This window comes from Pseudophryne corroboree, unplaced genomic scaffold (assembly GCF_028390025.1).
Source record: "Pseudophryne corroboree isolate aPseCor3 unplaced genomic scaffold, aPseCor3.hap2 scaffold_129, whole genome shotgun sequence".
NCBI lineage: Eukaryota > Metazoa > Chordata > Amphibia > Anura > Myobatrachidae > Pseudophryne > Pseudophryne corroboree.
In genome coordinates this window covers 847,501-863,386 of record NW_026967915.1, presented here as the reverse complement: position 1 = coordinate 863,386, position 15,886 = coordinate 847,501, and the positions used below count along the sequence as shown (strand labels likewise).

Here is a 15,886-nt window from a genome sequence, read left to right as displayed (position 1 = left end):
CATACTGACAGCTCTGGATAGTACCAGCACATTTCTTGCTGGACTTGGTAATGCAAAGAACACAGTAAACAGCTTCACTTTTTCTCAAAAATAAATAATTGACTATTAAAAACCTATCAGTCTTGAATGAGAAAGTCAGTAAGCCCCAGTGGCCTAATGGATAAGGCACTGGCCTCCTTAGCCAGGGATTGTGGGTTCAAGTCCCATCTGGGGTGGAACTCATTAAAGCAGCTGTGTCGTCACTAGAGTTGATATTTTATCCTTACTTCAACTGTACAACAGTCTTGTAGTGTTTAGATTGCAAAAACATGACCACAGAAGCTAAAAATGACATTTATTATAACATTGTTGTGGTTTTTTTGTTTACTTTTCTATCACTGTGGAAAGCTTATTCAAGTGCCATCTGGCATGCATGATCCTTTGTTGCTCATCATTCATCACCAAAAATGATTTTCTTTTTAAATTCTTATGACTGTACTGATTGTATTGAATAAAATCCACATCTAGCATAACTGTTTTATGTTGCAAAGTGCTCCAGTGGTGCAATTGGACAGCGCGTGGTACTTATATAAGACAGTATCTGTTGAGCAATGTCAAGGTTGTGAATTCAAGTCTCACCTGAAGCAGTTTTGTTTACAGTTTTTTCCTTTTTCTTATGTCATTAGTCATTGATTATAATCTTCTACCTTAATATTTAATATGATATTACAAAGGATGGAAGAAAGAAAGAAAGAAAGAAAGAAAGAAAGAAAGAAAGAAAGAAAGAAAGAAAGAAAAAACTCAAATATGATTGTAAATTTAAGTTGTCAGCACACATCTGCTTTGGTTCAAATGCACTGCATATCTTCCTTCAGTCAGCCAACAAAACAGCAATTGAAAAGATTAACACACTGTTGGTAAAGCAGTTGCATCAAATAGTTTTTTTGCAATAGAGCATGATAATCCATACTGACAGCTCTGGATAGTACCAGCACATTTCTTGCTGGACTTGGTAATGCAAAGAACACAGTAAACAGCTTCACTTTTTCTCAAAAATAAATAATTGACTATTAAAAACATATCAGTCTTGAATGAGAAAGTCAGTAAGCCCCAGTGGCCTAATGGATAAGGCACTGGCCTCCTAAGCCAGGGATTGTGGGTTCAAGTCCCATCTGGAGTGGAACTCATTAAAGCAGCTGTGACGTCACTAGAGTTGATAATTTATCCTTGCTTCAACTGTACAACAGTCTTGTAGTGTTTAGATTGCAAAAACATGACCACAGAAGCTAAAAATTACATTTATTATAACATTGTTGTGGGTTTTTTGTTTACTTTTCTATCACTGTGAAAAGCTTATTCAAGTGCCATCTGGCATGCATGATCCTTTGTTGCTCATCATTCATCACCAAAAATGATTTTCTTTTTAAATTCTTATGACTGTACTGATTGTATTGAATAAAATCCACATCTAGCATAACTGTTTTATGCTGCACAGTGCTCCAGTGGTGCAATTGGACAGCGCGTGGTACTTATAAGACAGTATCTGTTGAGCAATGTCAAGGTTGTGAATTCAAGTCTCACCTGAAGCAGTTTTGTTTACAGTTTTTTTCCTTTTTCTTATGTCATTAGTCATTGATTATAATCTTCTACCTTAATATTTAATATGATATTACAAAGGATGGAAGAAAGAATGAAAGAAAGAAAGAAAGAAAGAAAGAAAGAAAGAAAGAAAGAAAGAAAAAACACAAATATGATTGTGAATTTAAGTTGTCAGCACACATCTGCTTTGATTCAAATGCACTGCATATCTTCCTTCAGTGAGCCAACAAAACAGCAATTGAAAAGATTAACACACTGTTGGTAAAGCAGTTGCATCAAATAGATTTTTTGCAATATAGCATGATAATCCATACTGACAGCTCTGGATAGTACCAGCACATTTCTTGCTGGACTTGGTAATGCAAAGAACACAGTAAACAGCTTCACTTTTTCTCAAAAATAAATAATTGACTATTAAAAACCTATCAGTCTTGATTGAGAAAGTCAGTAAGCCCCAGTGGCCTAATGGCTAAGGCACTGGCCTCCTAAGCCAGGGATTGTGGGTTCAAGTCCCACCTGGGGTGGAACTCATTAAAGCAGCTGTGTCGTCACTAGAGTTGATATTTTATCCTTGTTTCAACTGTACAACAGTCTTGTAGTGTTTAGATTGCAAAAACATGACCACAGAAGCTAAAAATGACATTTATTATAACATTGTTGTGGTTTTTTTGTTTACTTTTCTATCACTGTGGAAAGCTTATTCAAGTGCCATCTGGCCTGCATGATCCTTTGTTGCTCATCATTCATCACCAAAAATGATTTTCTTTTTAAATTCTTATGACTGTACTGATTGTATTGAATAAAATCCACATCTAGCATAACTGTTTTATGCTGCAAAGTGCTCCAGTGGTGCAATTGGACAGCGCGTGGTACTTATAAGACAGTATCTGTTGAGCAATGTCAAGGTTGTGAATTCAAGTCTCACCTGAAGCAGTTTTGTTTACAGTTTTTTTCCTTTTTCTTATGTCATTAGTCATTGATTATAATCTTCTACCTTAATATTTAATATGATAGTACAAAGGATGGAAGAAAGAAAGAAAGAAAGAAAGAAAGAAAGAAAGAAAGAAAGAAAGAAAGAAAGAAAGAAAGAAAGAAAGAAAGAAAGAAAAAACACAAATATGATTGTAAATTTAAGTTGTCAGCACACATCTGCTTTGGTTCAAATGCACTGCATATCTTCCTTCAGTCAGCCAACAAAACAGCAATTGAAAAGATTAACACACTGTTGGTAAAGCAGTTGCATCAAATAGTTTTTTTGCAATAGAGCATGATAATCCATACTGACAGCTCTGGATAGTACCAGCACATTTCTTGCTGGACTTGGTAATGCAAAGAACACAGTAAACAGCTTCACTTTTTCTCAAAAATAAATAATTGACTATTAAAAACATATCAGTCTTGAATGAGAAAGTCAGTACGCCCCAGTGGCCTTATGGATAAGGCACTGGCCTCCTAAGCCAGGGATTGTGGCTTCAAGTCCCATCTGGGTTGTAACTCATTAAAGCAGCTGTGTTGTCACTAGAGTTGATACTTTATCCTTGCTTCAACTGTACAACAGTCTTGTAGTGTTTAGATTGCAAAAACATGACCACAGAAGCGAAAAATGACATTTATTATAACATTGTTGTGGGTTTTTTGTTTACTTTTCTATCACTGTGAAAAGCTTATTCAAGTGCCATCTGGCATGCATGATCCTTTGTTGCTCATCATTCATCACCAAAAATGATTTTCTTTTTAAATTCTTATGACTGTACTGATTGTATTGAATAAAATCCACATCTAGCATAACTGTTTTATGCTGCACAGTGCTCCAGTGGTGCAATTGGACAGCGCGTGGTACTTATAAGACAGTATCTGTTGAGCAATGTCAAGGTTGTGAATTCAAGTCTCACCTGAAGCAGTTTTGTTTACAGTTTTTTACCTTTTTCTTATGTCATTAGTCATTGATTATAATCTTCTACCTTAATATTTAATATGATATTACAAAGGATGGAAGAAAGAAAGAATGAAAGAAAGAAAGAAAGAAAGAAAGAAAGAAAGAAAGAAAGAAAGAAAGAAAGAAAGAAAGAAAGAAAGAAAGAAAGAAAGAAAGAAAGAAAGAAAGAAAGAAAAAACTCAAATATGATTGTAAATTTAAGTTGTCAGCACACATCTGCATTGGTTCAAATGCACTGCATATCTTCCTTCAGTCAGCCAACAAAACAGCAATTGAAAAGATTAACACACTGTTGGTAAAGCAGTTGCATCAAATAGTTTTTTTGCAATAGAGCATGATAATCCATACTGACAGCTCTGGATAGTACCAGCACATTTCTTGCTGGACTTGGTAATGCAAAGAACACAGTAAACAGCTTCACTTTTTCTCAAAAATAAATAATTGACTATTAAAAACCTATCAGTCTTGAATGAGAAAGTCAGTAAGCCCCAGTGGCCTAATGGATAAGGCACTGGCCTCCTACGCCAGGGATTGTGGGTTCAAGTCCCATCTGGGGTGGAACTCATTAAAGCAGCTGTGTCGTCACTAGAGTTGATATTTTATCCTTACTTCAACTGTACAACAGTCTTGTAGTGTTTAGATTGCAAAAACATGACCACAGAAGCTAAAAATGACATTTATTATAACATTGTTGTGGTTTTTTTGTTTACTTTTCTATCACTGTGGAAAGCTTATTCAAGTGCCATCTGGCATGCATGATCCTTTGTTGCTCATCATTCATCACCAAAAATGATTTTCTTTTTAAATTCTTATGACTGTACTGATTGTATTGAATAAAATCCACATCTAGCATAACTGTTTTATGCTGCAAAGTGCTCCAGTGGTGCAATTGGACAGCGCGTGGTACTTATAAGACAGTATCTGTTGAGCAATGTCAAGGTTGTGAATTCAAGTCTCACCTGAAGCAGTTTTGTTTACAGTTTTTTTCCTTTTTCCTATGTCATTAGTCATTGATTATAATCTTCTACCTTAATATTTAATATGATATTACAAAGGATGGAAGAAAGAAAGAAAGAAAGAAAGAAAGAAAGAAAGAAAGAAAGAAAGAAAGAAAGAAAGAAAGAAAGAAAGAAAGAAAGAAAGAAAGAAAGAAAGAAAAAAACACAAATATGATTGTGAAATTAAGTTGTCAGCACACATCTGCTTTGGTTCAAATGCACTGCAGATCTTCCTTTAGTGAGCCAACAAAACAGCAATTGAAAAGATTAACACACTGTTGGTAAAGCAGTTGCATCAAATAGATTTTTTGCAATATAGCATGATAATCCATACTGACAGCTCTGGATAGTACCAGCACATTTCTTGCTGGACTTGGTAATGCAAAGAACACAGTAAACAGCTTCACTTTTTCTCAAAAATAAATAATGACTATTAAAAACCTATCAGTCTTGAATGAGAAAGTCAGTAAGCCACAGTGGCCTAATGGATAAGGCACTGGCCTCCTAAGCCAGGGATTGTGGGTTCAAGTCCCATCTGGTGTGGAACTCATTAAAGCAGCTGTGTCGTCACTAGAGTTGATATTTTATCCTTGCTTCAACTGTACAACAGTCTTGTAGTGTTTAGATTGCAAAAACATGACCACAGAAGCTAAAAATGACATTTATTATAACATTGTTGTGGTTTTTTTGTTTACTTTTCTATCACTGTGGAAAGCTTATTCAAGTGCCATCTGGCATGCATGATCCTTTGTTGCTCATCATTCATCACCAAAAATGATTTTCTTTTTAAATTCTTATGACTGTACTGATTGTATTGAATAAAATCCACATCTAGCATAACTGTTTTATGCTGCACAGTGCTCCAGTGGTGCAATTGGACAGCGCGTGGTACTTATAAGACAGTATCTGTTGAGCAATGTCAAGGTTGTGAATTCAAGTCTCACCTGAAGCAGTTTTGTTTACAGTTTTTTTTTCCTTTTTCTTATGTCATTAGTCATTGATTATAATCTTCTACCTTAATATTTAATATGATATTACAAAGGATGGAAGAAAGAAAGAAAGAAAGAAAGAAAGAAAGAAAGAAAGAAAGAAAGAAAGAAAGAAAGAAAGAAAGAAAGAAAGAAAGAAAGAAAGAAAAAACACAAATATGATTGTAAATTTAAGTTGTCAGCACACATCTGCTTTGGTTCAAATGCACTGCATATCTTCCTTCAGTCAGCCAACAAAACAGCAATTGAAAAGATTAACACACTGTTGGTAAAGTAGTTGCATCAAATAGTTTTTTTGCAATAGAGCATGATAATCCATACTGACAGCTCTGGATAGTACCAGCACATTTCTTGCTGGACTTGGTAATGCAAAGAACACAGTAAACAGCTTCACTTTTTCTCAAAAATAAATAATTGACTATTAAAAACATATCAGTCTTGAATGAGAAAGTCAGTAATCCCCAGTGGCCTAATGGATAAGGCACTGGCCTCCTAAGCCAGGGATTGTGGGTTCAAGTCCCATCTGGGTTGTAACTCATTAAAGCAGCTGTGTTGTCACTAGAGTTGATACTTTATCCTTGCTTCAACTGTACAACAGTCTTGTAGTGTTTAGATTGCAAAAACATGACCACAGAAGCGAAAAATGACATTTATTATAACATTGTTGTGGGTTTTTTGTTTACTTTTCTATCACTGTGAAAAGCTTATTCAAGTGCCATCTGGCATGCATGATCCTTTGTTGCTCATCATTCATCACCAAAAATGATTTTCTTTTTAAATTCTTATGACTGTACTGATTGTATTGAATAAAATCCACATCTAGCATAACTGTTTTATGCTGCACAGTGCTCCAGTGGTGCAATTGGACAGCGCGTGGTACTTATAAGACAGTATCTGTTGAGCAATGTCAAGGTTGTGAATTCAAGTCTCACCTGAAGCAGTTTTGTTTACAGTTTTTTTCCTTTTTCTTATGTCATTAGTCATTGATTATAATCTTCTACCTTAATATTTAATATGATATTACAAAGGATGGAAGAAAGAAAGAAAGAAAGAATGAAAGAAAGAAAGAAAGAAAGAAAGAAAGAAAGAAAGAAAGAAAGAAAGAAAGAAAGAAAGAAAGAAAGAAAAAACTCAAATATGATTGTAAATTTAAGTTGTCAGCACACATCTGCATTGGTTCAAATGCACTGCATATCTTCCTTCAGTCAGCCAACAAAACAGCAATTGAAAAGATTAACACACTGTTGGTAAAGCAGTTGCATCAAATAGTTTTTTTGCAATAGAGCATGATAATCCATACTGACAGCTCTGGATAGTACCAGCACATTTCTTGCTGGACTTGGTAATGCAAAGAACACAGTAAACAGCTTCACTTTTTCTCAAAAATAAATAATTGACTATTAAAAACATATCAGTCTTGAATGAGAAAGTCAGTAATCCCCAGTGGCCTAATGGATAAGGCACTGGCCTCCTACGCCAGGGATTGTGGGTTCAAGTCCCATCTGGGGTGGAACTCATTAAAGCAGCTGTGTCGTCACTAGAGTTGATATTTTATCCTTACTTCAACTGTACAACAGTCTTGTAGTGTTTAGATTGCAAAAACATGACCACAGAAGCTAAAAATGACATTTATTATAACATTGTTGTGGTTTTTTTGTTTACTTTTCTATCACTGTGGAAAGCTTATTCAAGTGCCATCTGGCATGCATGATCCTTTGTTGCTCATCATTCATCACCAAAAATGATTTTCTTTTTAAATTCTTATGACTGTACTGATTGTATTGAATAAAATCCACATCTAGCATAACTGTTTTATGCTGCAAAGTGCTCCAGTGGTGCAATTGGACAGCGCGTGGTATTTATAAGACAGTATCTGTTGAGCAATGTCAAGGTTGTGAATTCAAGTCTCACCTGAAGCAGTTTTGTTTACAGTTTTTTTCCTTTTTCTTATGTCATTAGTCATTGATTATAATCTTCTACCTTAATATTTAATATGATATTACAAAGGATGGAAGAAAGAAAGAAAGAAAGAAAGAAAGAAAGAAAGAAAGAAAGAAAGAAAGAAAGAAAGAAAGAAAGAAAACACAAATATGATTGTGAAATTAAGTTGTCAGCACACATCTGCTTTGGTTCAAATGCACTGCATATCTTCCTTCAGTGAGCCAACAAAACAGCAATTGAAAAGATTAACACACTGTTGGTAAAGCAGTTGCATCAAATAGATTTTTTGCAATATAGCATGATAATCCATACTGACAGCTCTGGATAGTACCAGCACATTTCTTGCTGGACTTGGTAATGCAAAGAACACAGTAAACAGCTTCACTTTTTCTCAAAAATAAATAATGACTATTAAAAACCTATCAGTCTTGAATGAGAAAGTCAGTAAGCCACAGTGGCCTAATGGATAAGGCACTGGCCTCCTAAGCCAGGGATTGTGGGTTCAAGTCCCATCTGGTGTGGAACTCATTAAAGCAGCTGTGTTGTCACTAGAGTTGATATTTTATCCTTGCTTCAACTGTACAACAGTCTTGTAGTGTTTAGATTGCAAAAACATGACCACAGAAGCTAAAAATGACATTTATTATAACATTGTTGTGGTTTTTTTGTTTACTTTTCTATCACTGTGGAAAGCTTATTCAAGTGCCATCTGGCATGCATGATCCTTTGTTGCTCATCATTCATCACCAAAAATGATTTTCTTTTTAAATTCTTATGACTGTACTGATTGTATTGAATAAAATCCACATCTAGCATAACTGTTTTATGCTGCAAAGTGCTCCAGTGGTGCAATTGGACAGCGCGTGGTACTTATAAGACAGTATCTGTTGAGCAATGTCAAGGTTGTGAATTCAAGTCTCACCTGAAGCAGTTTTGTTTACAGTTTTTTTCCTTTTTCTTATGTCATTAGTCATTGATTATAATCTTCTACCTTAATATTTAATATGATATTACAAAGGATGGAAGAAAGAAAGAAAGAAAGAAAGAAAGAAAGAAAGAAAGAAAGAAAGAAAGAAAGAAAGAAAGAAAGAAACACAAATATGATTGTGAAATTAAGTTGTCAGCACACATCTGCTTTGGTTCAAATGCACTGCATATCTTCCTTCAGTGAGCCAACAAAACAGCAATTGAAAAGATTAACACACTGTTGGTAAAGCAGTTGCATCAAATAGATTTTTTGCAATATAGCATGATAATCCATACTGACAGCTCTGGATAGTACCAGCACATTTCTTGCTGGACTTGGTAATGCAAAGAACACAGTAAACAGCTTCACTTTTTCTCAAAAATAAATAATGACTATTAAAAACCTATCAGTCTTGAATGAGAAAGTCAGTAAGCCACAGTGGCCTAATGGATAAGGCACTGGCCTCCTAAGCCAGGGATTGTGGGTTCAAGTCCCATCTGGTGTGGAACTCATTAAAGCAGCTGTGTCGTCACTAGAGTTGATATTTTATCCTTGCTTCAACTGTACAACAGTCTTGTAGTGTTTAGATTGCAAAAACATGACCACAGAAGCTAAAAATGACATTTATTATAACATTGTTGTGGTTTTTTTGTTTACTTTTCTATCACTGTGGAAAGCTTATTCAAGTGCCATCTGGCATGCATGATCCTTTGTTGCTCATCATTCATCACCAAAAATGATTTTCTTTTTAAATTCTTATGACTGTACTGATTGTATTGAATAAAATCCACATCTAGCATAACTGTTTTATGCTGCACAGTGCTCCAGTGGTGCAATTGGACAGCGCGTGGTACTTATAAGACAGTATCTGTTGAGCAATGTCAAGGTTGTGAATTCAAGTCTCACCTGAAGCAGTTTTGTTTACAGTTTTTTTTTCCTTTTTCTTATGTCATTAGTCATTGATTATAATCTTCTACCTTAATATTTAATATGATATTACAAAGGATGGAAGAAAGAAAGAAAGAAAGAAAGAAAGAAAGAAAGAAAGAAAGAAAGAAAGAAAGAAAGAAAAAACACAAATATGATTGTGAAATTAAGTTGTCAGCACACATCTGCTTTGGTTCAAATGCACTGCATATCTTCCTTCAGTGAGCCAACAAAACAGCAATTGAAAATATTAACACACTGTTGGTAAAGTAGTTGCATCAAATAGTTTTTTTGCAATAGAGCATGATAATCCATACTGACAGCTCTGGATAGTACCAGCACATTTCTTGCTGGACTTGGTAATGCAGTAAACAGTAAACAGCTTCACTTTTTCTCAAAAATAAATAATTGACTATTAAAAACATATCAGTCTTGAATGAGAAAGTCAGTAATCCCCAGTGGCCTAATGGATAAGGCACTGGCCTCCTAAGCCAGGGATTGTGGGTTCAAGTCCCATCTGGGTTGTAACTCATTAAAGCAGCTGTGTTGTCACTAGAGTTGATACTTTATCCTTGCTTCAACTGTACAACAGTCTTGTAGTGTTTAGATTGCAAAAACATGACCACAGAAGCGAAAAATGACATTTATTATAACATTGTTGTGGGTTTTTTGTTTACTTTTCTATCACTGTGAAAAGCTTATTCAAGTGCCATCTGGCATGCATGATCCTTTGTTGCTCATCATTCATCACCAAAAATGATTTTCTTTTTAAATTCTTATGACTGTACTGATTGTATTGAATAAAATCCACATCTAGCATAACTGTTTTATGCTGCACAGTGCTCCAGTGGTGCAATTGGACAGCGCGTGGTACTTATAAGACAGTATCTGTTGAGCAATGTCAAGGTTGTGAATTCAAGTCTCACCTGAAGCAGTTTTGTTTACAGTTTTTTTCCTTTTTCTTATGTCATTAGTCATTGATTATAATCTTCTACCTTAATATTTAATATGATATTACAAAGGATGGAAGAAAGAAAGAAAGAAAGAAAGAAAGAAAGAAAGAAAGAAAGAAAGAAAGAAAGAAAGAAAGAAAGAAAGAAAGAAAGAAAGAAAAAAACACAAATATGATTGTGAAATTAAGTTGTCAGCACACATCTGCTTTGGTTCAAATGCACTGCATATCTTCCTTCAGTGAGCCAACAAAACAGCAATTGAAAAGATTAACACACTGTTGGTAAAGCAGTTGCATCAAATAGATTTTTTGCAATATAGCATGATAATCCATACTGACAGCTCTGGATAGTACCAGCACATTTCTTGCTGGACTTGGTAATGCAAAGAACACAGTAAACAGCTTCACTTTTTCTCAAAAATAAATAATGACTATTAAAAACCTATCAGTCTTGAATGAGAAAGTCAGTAAGCCACAGTGGCCTAATGGATAAGGCACTGGCCTCCTAAGCCAGGGATTGTGGGTTCAAGTCCCATCTGGTGTGGAACTCATTAAAGCAGCTGTGTTGTCACTAGAGTTGATATTTTATCCTTGCTTCAACTGTACAACAGTCTTGTAGTGTTTAGATTGCAAAAACATGACCACAGAAGCTAAAAATGACATTTATTATAACATTGTTGTGGTTTTTTTGTTTACTTTTCTATCACTGTGGAAAGCTTATTCAAGTGCCATCTGGCATGCATGATCCTTTGTTGCTCATCATTCATCACCAAAAATGATTTTCTTTTTAAATTCTTATGACTGTACTGATTGTATTGAATAAAATCCACATCTAGCATAACTGTTTTATGCTGCAAAGTGCTCCAGTGGTGCAATTGGACAGCGCGTGGTACTTATAAGACAGTATCTGTTGAGCAATGTCAAGGTTGTGAATTCAAGTCTCACCTGAAGCAGTTTTGTTTACAGTTTTTTTCCTTTTTCTTATGTCATTAGTCATTGATTATAATCTTCTACCTTAATATTTAATATGATATTACAAAGGATGGAAGAAAGAAAGAAAGAAAGAAAGAAAGAAAGAAAGAAAGAAAGAAAGAAAGAAAGAAAGAAAGAAACACAAATATGATTGTGAAATTAAGTTGTCAGCACACATCTGCTTTGGTTCAAATGCACTGCATATCTTCCTTCAGTGAGCCAACAAAACAGCAATTGAAAAGATTAACACACTGTTGGTAAAGCAGTTGCATCAAATAGATTTTTTGCAATATAGCATGATAATCCATACTGACAGCTCTGGATAGTACCAGCACATTTCTTGCTGGACTTGGTAATGCAAAGAACACAGTAAACAGCTTCACTTTTTCTCAAAAATAAATAATGACTATTAAAAACCTATCAGTCTTGAATGAGAAAGTCAGTAAGCCACAGTGGCCTAATGGATAAGGCACTGGCCTCCTAAGCCAGGGATTGTGGGTTCAAGTCCCATCTGGTGTGGAACTCATTAAAGCAGCTGTGTCGTCACTAGAGTTGATATTTTATCCTTGCTTCAACTGTACAACAGTCTTGTAGTGTTTAGATTGCAAAAACATGACCACAGAAGCTAAAAATGACATTTATTATAACATTGTTGTGGTTTTTTTGTTTACTTTTCTATCACTGTGGAAAGCTTATTCAAGTGCCATCTGGCATGCATGATCCTTTGTTGCTCATCATTCATCACCAAAAATGATTTTCTTTTTAAATTCTTATGACTGTACTGATTGTATTGAATAAAATCCACATCTAGCATAACTGTTTTATGCTGCACAGTGCTCCAGTGGTGCAATTGGACAGCGCGTGGTACTTATAAGACAGTATCTGTTGAGCAATGTCAAGGTTGTGAATTCAAGTCTCACCTGAAGCAGTTTTGTTTACAGTTTTTTTTTCCTTTTTCTTATGTCATTAGTCATTGATTATAATCTTCTACCTTAATATTTAATATGATATTACAAAGGATGGAAGAAAGAAAGAAAGAAAGAAAGAAAGAAAGAAAGAAAGAAAGAAAGAAAGAAAGAAAGAAAGAAAGAAAGAAAGAAAAAACACAAATATGATTGTAAATTTAAGTTGTCAGCACACATCTGCTTTGGTTCAAATGCACTGCATATCTTCCTTCAGTCAGCCAACAAAACAGCAATTGAAAAGATTAACACACTGTTGGTAAAGTAGTTGCATCAAATAGTTTTTTTGCAATAGAGCATGATAATCCATACTGACAGCTCTGGATAGTACCAGCACATTTCTTGCTGGACTTGGTAATGCAAAGAACACAGTAAACAGCTTCACTTTTTCTCAAAAATAAATAATTGACTATTAAAAACATATCAGTCTTGAATGAGAAAGTCAGTAAGCCCCAGTGGCCTAATGGATAAGGCACTGGCCTCCTAAGCCAGGGATTGTGGGTTCAAGTCCCATCTGGGTTGTAACTCATTAAAGCAGCTGTGTTGTCACTAGAGTTGATACTTTATCCTTGCTTCAACTGTACAACAGTCTTGTAGTGTTTAGATTGCAAAAACATGACCACAGAAGCGAAAAATGACATTTATTATAACATTGTTGTGGGTTTTTTGTTTACTTTTCTATCACTGTGGAAAGCTTATTCAAGTGCCATCTGGCATGCATGATCCTTTGTTGCTCATCATTCATCACCAAAAATGATTTTCTTTTTAAATTCTTATGACTGTACTGATTGTATTGAATAAAATCCACATCTAGCATAACTGTTTTATGCTGCACAGTGCTCCAGTGGTGCAATTGGACAGCGCGTGGTACTTATAAGACAGTATCTGTTGAGCAATGTCAAGGTTGTGAATTCAAGTCTCACCTGAAGCAGTTTTGTTTACAGTTTTTTTCCTTTTTCTTATGTCATTAGTCATTGATTATAATCTTCTACCTTAATATTTAATATGATATTACAAAGGATGGAAGAAAGAAAGAAAGAAAGAAAGAAAGAAAGAAAGAAAGAAAGAAAGAAAGAAAGAAAAAACTCAAATATGATTGTAAATTTAAGTTGTCAGCACACATCTGCATTGGTTCAAATGCACTGCATATCTTCCTTCAGTCAGCCAACAAAACAGCAATTGAAAAGATTAACACACTGTTGGTAAAGCAGTTGCATCAAATAGTTTTTTTGCAATAGAGCATGATAATCCATACTGACAGCTCTGGATAGTACCAGCACATTTCTTGCTGGACTTGGTAATGCAAAGAACACAGTAAACAGCTTCACTTTTTCTCAAAAATAAATAATTGACTATTAAAAAACTATCAGTCTTGAATGAGAAAGTCAGTAAGCCCCAGTGGCCTAATGGATAAGGCACTGGCCTCCTACGCCAGGGATTGTGGGTTCAAGTCCCATCTGGGGTGGAACTCATTAAAGCAGCTGTGTCGTCACTAGAGTTGATATTTTATCCTTACTTCAACTGTACTACAGTCTTGTAGTGTTTAGATTGCAAAAACATGACCACAGAAGCTAAAAATGACATTTATTATAACATTGTTGTGGTTTTTTTGTTTACTTTTCTATCACTGTGGAAAGCTTATTCAAGTGCCATCTGGCATGCATGATCCTTTGTTGCTCATCATTCATCACCAAAAATGATTTTCTTTTTAAATTCTTATGACTGTACTGATTGTATTGAATAAAATCCACATCTAGCATAACTGTTTTATGCTGCAAAGTGCTCCAGTGGTGCAATTGGACAGCGCGTGGTACTTATAAGACAGTATCTGTTGAGCAATGTCAAGGTTGTGAATTCAAGTCTCACCTGAAGCAGTTTTGTTTACAGTTTTTTTCCTTTTTCTTATGTCATTAGTAATTGATTATAATCTTCTACCTTAATATTTAATATGATATTACAAAGGATGGAAGAAAGAAAGAAAGAAAGAAAGAAAGAAAGAAAGAAAGAAAGAAAGAAAGAAAGAAAAAACACAAATATGATTGTAAATTTAAGTTGTCAGCACACATCTGCTTTGGTTCAAATGCACTGCATATCTTCCTTCAGTCAGCCAACAAAACAGCAATTGAAAAGATTAACACACTGTTGGTAAAGTAGTTGCATCAAATAGTTTTTTTGCAATAGAGCGTGATAATCCATACTGACAGCTCTGGATAGTACCAGCACATTTCTTGCTGGACTTGGTAATGCAAAGAACACAGTAAACAGCTTCACTATTTCTCAAAAATAAATAATTGACTATTAAAAACCTATCAGTCTTGATTGAGAAAGTCAGTAAGCCCCAGTGGCCTAATGGATAAGGCACTGGCCTCCTAAGCCAGGGATTGTGGGTTCAAGTCTCATCTGGGGTGGAACTCATTAAAGCAGCTGTGTCATCACTAGAGTTGATATTTTATCGTTGCTTCAACTGTACAACAGTCTTGTAGTGCAAAAACATGACCACAGAAGCTAAAAATTACATTTATTATAACATTGTTGTGTTTTTTTTGTTTACTTTTCTATCACTGTGAAAAGCTTATTCAAGTGCAATCTGGCATGCATGATCCTTTGTTGCTCATCATTCATCACCAAAAATGATTTTCTTTTTAAATTCTTATGACTGTACTGATTGTATTGAATAAAATCCACATCTAGCATAACTGTTTTATGCTGCACAGTGCTCCAGTGGTGCAATTGGACAGCGTGTGGTACTTATAAGACAGTATCTGTTGAGCAATGTCAAGGTTGTGAACTCAAGTCTCACCTGAAGCAGTTTTGTTTACAGTTTTTTTCCTTTTTCTTATGTCATTAGTCATTGATTATAATCTTCTACCTTAATATTTAATATGATATTACAAAGGATGGAAGAAAGAAAGAAAGAAAGAAAGAAAGAAAGAAAGAAAGAAAGAAAGAAAGAAAAAACACAAACATGATTATGAATTTAAGTTGTCAGCACACATCTGCTTTGTTTCAAATGCACTGCATATCTTCCTTCAGTCAGCCAACAAAACAGCAATTGAAAAGATTAACACACTGTTGGTAAAGCAGTTGCATCAAATAGTTTTTTTGCAATAGAGCATGATAATCCATACTGACAGCTCTGAATAGTACCAGCACATTTCTTGCTGGACTTGGTAATGCAAAGAACACAGTAAACAGCTTCACTTTTTCTCAAAAATAAATAATTGACTATTAAAAACCTATCAGTCTTGAATGAGAAAGTCAGTAAGCCCCAGTGGCCTAATGGCTAAGGCACTGGCCTCCTAAGCCAGGGATTGTGGGTTCAAGTCCCACCTGGGGTGGAACTCATTAAAGCAGCTGTGTCGTCACTAGAGTTGATATTTTATCCTTGTTTCAACTGTACAACAGTCTTGTAGTGTTTAGATTGCAAAAACATGACAACAGAAGCTAAAAATGACATTTATTATAACATTGTTGTGGTTTTTTTGTTTACTTTTCTATCACTGTGGAAAGCTTATTCAAGTGCCATCTGGCCTGCATGATCCTTTGTTGCTCATCATTCATCACCAAAAATGATTTTCTTTTTAAATTCTTATGACTGTACTGATTGTATTGAATAAAATCCACATCTAGCATAACTGTTTTATGCTGCAAAGTGCTCCAGTGG

General features: G+C 35.0%; 9 non-coding genes across 9 annotated transcripts; all 9 read left to right on the top strand.

The window, feature by feature from the left end:
- The first annotated feature begins 142 nt into the window (after window positions 1-142).
- On the top strand, window positions 143-215 carry TRNAR-CCU (transfer RNA arginine (anticodon CCU)). Its single transcript has one exon. It is a non-coding gene; the product is annotated as a tRNA-Arg (tRNA).
- An 871-nt stretch (window positions 216-1,086) lies between these two features.
- Window positions 1,087-1,159, top strand: TRNAR-CCU (transfer RNA arginine (anticodon CCU)). The gene has a single exon. It is a non-coding gene; the product is annotated as a tRNA-Arg (tRNA).
- Window positions 1,160-2,029: 870 nt separating this feature from the next.
- Window positions 2,030-2,102, top strand: TRNAR-CCU (transfer RNA arginine (anticodon CCU)). Its single transcript has one exon. It is a non-coding gene; the product is annotated as a tRNA-Arg (tRNA).
- Window positions 2,103-3,999: 1,897 nt separating this feature from the next.
- Window positions 4,000-4,072, top strand: TRNAR-CCU (transfer RNA arginine (anticodon CCU)). The gene has a single exon. It is a non-coding gene; the product is annotated as a tRNA-Arg (tRNA).
- Window positions 4,073-6,938: 2,866 nt separating this feature from the next.
- Window positions 6,939-7,014, top strand: TRNAR-CCU (transfer RNA arginine (anticodon CCU)). The gene has a single exon. It is a non-coding gene; the product is annotated as a tRNA-Arg (tRNA).
- Window positions 7,015-12,671: 5,657 nt separating this feature from the next.
- TRNAR-CCU (transfer RNA arginine (anticodon CCU)) lies at window positions 12,672-12,746 on the top strand. The gene has a single exon. It is a non-coding gene; the product is annotated as a tRNA-Arg (tRNA).
- Window positions 12,747-13,614: 868 nt separating this feature from the next.
- TRNAR-CCU (transfer RNA arginine (anticodon CCU)) lies at window positions 13,615-13,687 on the top strand. The gene has a single exon. It is a non-coding gene; the product is annotated as a tRNA-Arg (tRNA).
- Window positions 13,688-14,557: 870 nt separating this feature from the next.
- TRNAR-CCU (transfer RNA arginine (anticodon CCU)) lies at window positions 14,558-14,630 on the top strand. The gene has a single exon. It is a non-coding gene; the product is annotated as a tRNA-Arg (tRNA).
- An 857-nt stretch (window positions 14,631-15,487) lies between these two features.
- On the top strand, window positions 15,488-15,560 carry TRNAR-CCU (transfer RNA arginine (anticodon CCU)). Its single transcript has one exon. It is a non-coding gene; the product is annotated as a tRNA-Arg (tRNA).
- The last annotated feature ends 326 nt before the right edge of the window (window positions 15,561-15,886 follow it).